The sequence below is a fragment of the Arachis hypogaea genome, chromosome 10 (genome assembly GCF_003086295.3).
Source record: "Arachis hypogaea cultivar Tifrunner chromosome 10, arahy.Tifrunner.gnm2.J5K5, whole genome shotgun sequence".
NCBI lineage: Eukaryota > Viridiplantae > Streptophyta > Magnoliopsida > Fabales > Fabaceae > Arachis > Arachis hypogaea.
In genome coordinates this window covers 24,803,628-24,812,208 of record NC_092045.1, presented here as the reverse complement: position 1 = coordinate 24,812,208, position 8,581 = coordinate 24,803,628, and the positions used below count along the sequence as shown (strand labels likewise).

Below are 8,581 nucleotides of genomic sequence, written 5' to 3'. Positions count from 1 at the left end.
TTCCATGGACTTCCATCAGAAGATCCTTACCAGTTTTTAACTGAGTTCTTGCAGATTTGTGAGACTGTTAAGACTAATGGAGTAGATCCTGAAGTCTACAGGCTCATGCTTTTCCCTTTTGCTGTAAGAGACAGAGCTAGAACATGGTTGGACTCACAGCCTAAAGATAGCCTGGACTCATGGGACAAGCTGGTCACGGCCTTTTTGGCTAAGTTCTTTCCTCCTCAAAAGTTGAGCAAGCTTAGAGTGGATGTTCAGACCTTCAAACAAAAAGATGGTGAATCCCTCTATGAAGCTTGGGAAAGATACAAATAGATGACCAAAAGGTGTCCTTCTGACATGCTTTCAAAGTGGACCATTCTGGATATCTTCTATTATGGTCTATCTGAGTTCTCCAAGATGTCACTGAACCATTCTACAGGTGGATCCATTCACCTAAAGAAAACGCCTGCAGAAGCTCAAGAACTTATTGACATGGTTGCAAATAACCAATTCTTGTACACTTCTGAGAGGAATTTCGTGAATAATGGGATGCCTCAGAGGAAGGGAGTTCTTGAAATTGATGCTCTGAATGCCATATTGGCTCAGAACAAAATGTTGACTCAGCAAGTCAACATGATTTCTCAAAGTCTGAATGGATGGCAAAATGCATCCAACAGTACTAAAGAGATATCTTCTGAAGAAGAAGCTTATGATCCTGAGAACCCTGCAATAGCAGAGGTAAATTATATGAGTGAACCTTATGGAAACACCTATAATTCATCATGGAGAAATCATCCAAATTTCTCATGGAAGGATCAACAAAAGCCTCAACAAGGCTTTAATAATGGTGGAAGAAATAGGCTCAGCAATAGCAAGCCTTATCCATCATCTTCTCAGCAACAGACAGAGAATTCTGAGCAGAGCACCACTAATTTAGCAAACTTAGTCTCTGATCTGTCTAAGGCCACTTTAAGTTTTATGAGTGAAATAAGGTCCTCCATTAGAAATTTGGAGGCACAAGTAGGCCAACTGAGTAAGAAAGTCATTGAAACTCCTCGTAGTACTCTCCCAAGCAATACTGAAGAGAATCCAAAAAGAGAGTGCAAGGCCATTGACATAATCAACATGGCCGAACCTAGGGAAGATGGAGAGGACATGAATCCCAATGAGGAAGACCTCATGGGACGTCTCTCAAGAAAGAAGGAGTTCCCTATTGAGGACCTAAAGGAATCTGAGACTCATATAGAGACCATAGAGATTCCATTAAACCTCCTTCTGCCATTCATGAGCTCTGAAAACTGTTCTTCCTCTGAAGAGGATGAAGATGTAACTGGAGAGCAAGTTGCTCAATATCTAGGAGCCATCATGAAGCTGAATGCTAAATTGTTTGGTAATGAGACTTGGGAAGGTAAACCTCCCTTGCTCATTAATGAACTAGATACATGGATTCAGCAAACTTTACCTCAAAAGAGACAAGATCCTGGAAAATTCTTAATACCCTGTACTATAGGCACCATGACCTTTGAGAAGGCTCTGTGTGACCTAGGGCCAGGCATAAATCTTATGCCATTCTCTGTAATGGAGAAGCTGGGGATCATTGAGGTACAGCCTGCCATATTCTCATTATAAATGGCAGACAAGTTAGTAAGACAAGCTTATGGATTGGTAGAGGACGTGTTGGTAAAGGTTGAAGGCCTTTACATCCCTGTTGATTTCATAATCTTAGACACTAGGAAGGAGAAGGATGAATGCATCATCCTTGGAAGACCTTTCCTAGCCACAGCAGGAGCTGTGATAGATGTTAATAGAGGAGAATTAGTCCTTCAACTGAATGGGGACTACCTTGTGTTTAAGACCCAAGGGCATTCTTCTTTAACAATGGAGAGGAAGCATGAAAAGCTTCTCTCAGTACAGAGTCAAACAGAGTCCCCACAATCAAACTCTAAGTTTGGTGTTGGGAGGCCACAGCCAAACTCTAAGTTTGGTGTTGGGAGTCTACAACATCGACCTGATCACCTGTGAGGCTCCATGAGAGCCTACTGTCAAGCTAGTGACATTAAAGGAGCGGTTATTAGGAGGCAACCCAATTTTTATTTATCTAATTTTATTTTTATTCTATTTCTTCTTTATGTTTTATTAGGTTCATGATCATGTGGAGTCACAAAATAAATACTAAAATTAAAAACAGAATAAAAAAATAGCAGAAGAAAAAGCACACCCTGGAGGAAAGGCTTACTGGCGTTTAAACGCCAGTAAGGAGCATTTGGCTGGTGTTCAATGCCAGAACAGAGCATGGATCTGGCGTTGAATTCCAGAAACAAGCAACATCTTGGCGTTTAAACACCAGGAATACACCCTGAGGAGAGCTGGCGTTGAATGCCAGAAACAAGCATGGAACTGGCGTTCAACGCCAGAAATATGCTGCAAATGGGCATTGAACGCCCAAAACAAGTGTGAAGCTGGCGTTCAACGCTAGAAACAAGCATCAATCTGGTGTTGAACGCCAGGATTGCATGCAAAGGGCGTTTTACAAGCCTCATTTGTGCAGGGATGTAAATCCTTGACACCTCAGGATCTGTGAACCCCACAGGATCATCTTAGGATCTGTGGATTCCACAGGATCCCCACCTACCTCAACTCACCCTCTCTCTCTTTTTCACACAACCCAATAACTACTATTCCCCAAAAATCCCACCTACCTTCAAAATTCAAAATCTCTTTCCCACCCAAACCCACCTTAAATAGCCGAACCTACTCCCTCTCCCTTCACTATATAAACCCCTCTATCCTTCTTCATTTTCATAAACCACAACCCTCTCTTCTTCACCTTGGCCGAAACTACACACTTCTCCCTTTCCTCCATATTTTCTTCTTCTCCTTCTTCTTCTTCTTCTTCTTCTTCTTCTTCTTCTTCTTCTTCTTCTTCTTCTTCTTCTTCTTCTTCTTCTTCTTCTTCTTCTTCTTCTTCTTCTTCTTCTTTCTTCTCTTGCTCGAGGGCGAGCAATATTCTAAGTTTGGTGTGGTAAAAGCATAGCTTTTTATTTTTCCATAATCATTGATGGCACCTAAGGCCGGAGAAATCTCTAGAAAAAGGAAAGGGAAGACAAAAGCTTCCACCTTCGAGTCATGGGAGATGGAGAGATTCATCTCCAAAGTCCATCAAGACCACTTCTATGAAGTTGTGGCCAAGAAGAAGGTGATCCCCGAGGTCCCTTTCAAGCTCAAGAAAAATGAGTATCCAGAGATCCGACATGAGATCCAAAGAAGAGGTTGGGAAGTTCTGATCAACCCCATTCAACAAGTCAGAATCTTAATGGTTCAAGAGTTCTATGCCAATGCATGGATCACTAGGAACCATGATCAAAGTGTGAACCCGAATCCAAAGAATTATCTTACAATGGTTCGGGGGAAATACTTAGATTTTAGTCCGAAAAATGTAAGGTTGGCATTCGTCTTGCCCGTGATGCAAGGTGATGCACGCCCCTACACTAGAAGGGTCAACTTTGATCAAAGGTTGGACCAAGTCCTTATGGACACATGTGTGGAAGGAGCTCAATGGAAAAGAGACTCCAAAGGCAAGCCGATTCAATTAAGAAGACTGGACCTCAAGCCTGTGGCTAGAGGATGGTTGGAGTTCATCCAACGCTCCATCATCCCCACTAGCAACCGATCCGAAGTTACTGTGGATTGGGCCATCATGATTCATAGCATCATGAATGGAGAGGAAGTAGAAGTTCATGAAGTCATCTCCCTTGAATTCTACAAAATAGCCGAAAAGTGCTCCACCATGGCAAGGCTATCCTTTCCTCATCTTATTTGCCATCTGTGTTACTCAGCTGGAGTTATCATAGAAGGTGACATCCCCATTGAGGAGGATAAGCCCATCACTAAGAAGAGGATGGAGCAAACAAGAGAGCCCACTCATGGATCCCAAGAGACGCATGAGGAAGCTCATCACCAAGAAATCTCGGAGATGCCTCAAGGGATGCACTTTCCCTCCAACAATTATTGGGAACAACTCAACACTTCTCTAGAAGATTTGAGTTACAATATGGATCAATTAAGGGTGGAACATCAAGAGCACTCTATCATTCTCCATGAAATTAGAGAAGATCAAAGAGAAATGAGGGAGGAGCAACAAAGGCAAGGAAGAGACATAGAAGAGCTAAAGGATATCATTGGTTCTTCAAGAAGAAAACGCCACCATCACTGAGGTGGACTCATTCCTTGTTCTTATTTCTCTGTTTTTCAGTTTTTATGCTATATGTTTGTTTATGTTTTGTGTCTCTACTTCATGATCATTAGTATGTAGTAACTATGTCTTAAGGCTATGAATAATTCCATGAATCCTTCACCTCTCTTAAATGAAAAATGTTCCTGATTCAAAAGAACAAGAAATACATGAATTTCGAATTTATCCTTGAAATTAGTTTAATTATATTGATGTGATGACAACACTTTTTGTTTTCTAAATGAATGCTTAAACAGTGCATAATTTTGATCTTGTTGTTTATGAATGTTAAAATTGTTGGCTCTTGAAAGAATGATGAACAAAGAGAAATGCTATTGATAATCTGAAAAATCATGAAATTGATTCTTGAAGCAAGAAAAAGCAGTGAAAAAGCAAAAGCTTGCGAAAAAAAATTTTGGCGAAAAAAAAGAGAAAGAAAAAGAAAAAAGCAAGCAGAAAAAGCCAATAGCCCCTAAAACCAAAAGGCAAGGGTGAAAAGGGATCCAAGGCTTTGAGCATCAATGGATAGGAGAGCCCAAGGAATTAAAATCCAGGCCTAAGCGGCTAAATCAAGCTGTCCCTAACCATATGCTTGTGGCATGTAGGTCCAAGTGAAAAGCTTGAGACTGAGTGGTTAAAGTCGTGATCCAAAGCAAAAGGAGTGTTCTTAAGAGCTTTGGACACCTCTAACTGGGGACTTTAGCAAAGCTGAGTCACAATCTGAAAAGGTTCACCCAGTCATGTGTCCATGGCATGTATGTATCTAATGGTAATACTGGAAAACAAAATGCTTAGGGCCACGGCCAAGACTCATAAACGTAGCTGTGTTCAAGAATCAACAAACATAACTAGGAGAATCAATAACACTATCTGAAATTCTAAGTTCCTATAGATGCCAATCATTATAAACTTCAAAGGAAAGAGTGGGATGGCAAAACTGTTCAGAAGCAAAAAGCTACAAGTCCCGCTCATCTAATTAAAACTAGTATTCACTGATATTTTGAGATTTATAGTATATTCTCTTCTTTTTATCCTATTTGATTTTTAGTTGCTTGGGGACAAGTAACAATTTAAGTTTGGTGTTGTGATGAGCAGATAATTTATACGCTTTTTGGCATTATTTTTAGGTAGTTTTTAGTAGGATTTAGTTACTTTTAGGGATGTTTTCATTAGTTTTTATGCAGAATTCACATTTCTGGACTTTACTATGAGTTTGTGTGTTTTTCTGTGATTTCAGGTAATTTCTTGCTGAAATTGAGGGACCTGAGCAAAACTCTGATAAAAGGCTGAAAAAGGACTGCTGATGCTGTTGGATTCTGACCTCCCTGCACTCGAAATATATTTTCTGGAGCTACATAACTCCAAATGGTGCACTCTCAATGGCGTTGGAAAGTACACATCCAGAGCTTTCTAGTAATATATAATAGTCTATACTATATTCATGATTAGACGACGTAAATTGGCACTTAACGCCAGTTCTACGCTGCATTCTGGAGTCAAACGCCAAAAAATACGTCATGAACCAGAGTTGAACGCCAAAAACACGTTACAACTTGGCGTTCAACTCCAAAAGAAGCCTCTGCACGTGTAAAGCTCAAGCTCAGCCCAAGCACACAACAAGTGGGCCCCGAAAGTGGATTTCTGCATCAATTACTTACTTCTGTAAACCTTAGTAGCTAGTCTAGTATAAATAAAACATTTTACTATTGTACTCAGTGTCTTTGACCATTCGGTCTTTTGATCATTCAGGGGGGTTGGCCATTCGGCCATGCCTGGACCACTATGACTTATTTATTTTCAACGATGGAGTTTCTACACACTATAGATTAAGGGTGTGGAGCTCTACTGTACCTCGAGTTTTAATGCAATTACTACTATTTTCTATTCAATTCAGTTTATTCCTGTTCTAAGATATTCGTTGCACTTCACCATGACGAATGTGATGATCCGTGACACTCATCATCATTCTCACCTAAGAACGCGTGACTGACAACCACCTCCGTTCTACCTCAGACTTGGCACATATCTCTTGGATTCCTTAATCAGAATCTTCGTGGTATAAGCTAGAATTGATGGTGGCATTCATGAGAATCCGAAAAGTCTAAACCTTGTCTGTGGTATTCCGAGTAGGATTCAGGGATTGAATGACTGTGACGAGCTTCAAACTCGCGATTGTTGGGCGTGATGAGAAACGCAAAAGAATCAATGGATTCTATTCCGACATGATCGAGAACCGACAGATGATTAGCCGTGCCGTGACAGAGCATTTGGACCTTTTTCACTGAGAGGATGGGATGTAGCCATTGACAATGGTGATGCCCTAAATACAGCTTGCCATGGAAAGGAATAAAAAGGATTGGATGAAGGCAGTAGGAAAGCAGAGATTCAAAAGGAGCACAGCATCTTCATATGCCTATCTGAAATTCTCATCAATGATTTACATAAGTATTTCTATCTTTATTTTCTGTTTATTTATTATTATTATTCGAAAACTCCATAGCCACTTATTATCCGCCTAACTGAGATTTATAAGATGACCATAGCTTGCTTCATACCAACAATATCCGTGGGATCGACCCTTACTCACGTAAGGTTTATCACTTGGACGACCCAGTACACTTGCTGGTTAGTTGTGCGAAGTTGTGAAGTTATGTTTGGACCATGGTATCATGCACCAAGTTTTTGGTGCCATTACCAGGGAGAGAACGAACATGAATGCCATTATCAGAAATCACAATTTTGCCTACCAATGCTTTCATGGATCAGCTTAATATGCTCAGGAGGTAGGATCCTGTTCATAGTATGAGACAGGAATGGGCTTGCAGAGAATACTGGTGAGAAGCCTTTAGTAGAGATCTTTTTGTTTCTCCATCCCCTAGGCATCCTCCTCTTGGAACCTTCCTCCTTGGTAGAGAGTGCACACCCAACACCAAACTTAGGTTTAGTGTCAGGGGGAATTGAATTGGTTCTAACCAAGGGAGGAGGCTTAAACATTGAGCTATGTATGCAAGTACCTCCTTTGTTAGGGGGTGGTGGAGGTTTATAAGCTTTGAACACCATGTAGTCCTCATGTAACCTCAGCATCAATTAACCTCTCTCAACATATATCAAGGCTCTTCCAGTGGCTAGGAGTGGTCTTCTTAGAATAAGGGAGTCATTCCCATCCTCTCCCATGTCAAGTATCACAAAGTCTGCAGGGAGGAAGAGCTCTCCAACCTTTACTAGTACATTCTCCACTAGCCAGTGTGCTTGCCTCAAAGACTTGTCAGCCAATTGCAGGATGATCCTAGTTGGATGTGCTTCTTGGATCCCCAGCTTTCTCATTATTGACAGAGGCATCAAATTGATACTTGAACCAAGGTCACAGAGTGTCTTTTCAAAAGTGATAGTCCCTATAGTACAGGGAATCATAAAGCCTCTAGGATCAGACATCTTCCTTAGTAGATTTCTCTAGACCAGTGCACTGCACTCATTGGTCAAGACCACAATTTCATCTCCCTTCAAGGCCTTCTTCTCGGAGAAAGGCTTTTCATGAAGGCCATATAGGGAGGCATCTTTTCTAGCACCTCAACAAAAGGAATATTGATGTGTAGCTTCTTAATGATTTCCAAGAACTGTTGCTCATCTTTGGTCTCCTTTTGCTCTTCCTGAGGATGTGACACTTCAGACTCTTTTCCCACAAGAGGGGCGTGCAATAGTGTGCTTCCAACCTCTTCTTGAGCCTTCTTTTTAATTAGTTCCTCAACAGTGTGTACCACCTTAGGCTCAGCCTCCTTGGTCATGATTAGGGCCTTACCTCTAATCTTAGATTCACCTCTGTGTCACTGAGAAGAGTGTTAGGAGGTCTCTGAAGTTTCTAATTGTATGATAGCTTGGCTCTGTACTTGGGGACCTTGGGTAATGCAAGATGAGTGTCCAGAGTGACTAGAAAGGGATTGCCAGGGTGTTTGGAGGGAATGTCTTTTGAGTTGATGTCTATTGCCCCCCTCTCTAGGCGTTCAACGTCCATTCTGCTCCTTCCTAGGCACTCTACTTCAACTCTGCCCCCTCTTGGGTGTTCTAATTCAACTCTGCCCACTTCTGGGTGTTCTATTTTCTTGGTGGTGGCTTGGGTTGCTATAATTTCGCTCTCTGGTGTCTCGTTTTAATTTAGTGCTTCATTGCTCTGAGGTTGAGTATCCAAGATCTTGCCACTCCTCAATTTAATCGCCTGGCATTCCTCAGTAATCTGCTTGGACATTCTCTGGTTTGTCTGGCTTACTTGTGTTTCCTGCACCAAGCTTTGTTGGATCCTTGTGAATTCCTACATGCTTTGTAACTGTTGTGTCAGAAGGTCTAGCTATTGAGCCATTGCTTTATTTTGGGCTA

The 8,581-nt window shown here is 41.3% G+C and overlaps 1 non-coding gene across 1 annotated transcript; it reads right to left on the bottom strand.

Moving 5' to 3' along the window:
• Positions 1–237: 237 nt before the first annotated feature.
• On the bottom strand, positions 238–345 carry LOC112718537 (small nucleolar RNA R71). Its single transcript, XR_003160873.1, has one exon. It is a non-coding gene; the product is annotated as a small nucleolar RNA R71 (small nucleolar RNA).
• Positions 346–8,581: the final 8,236 nt, after the last annotated feature.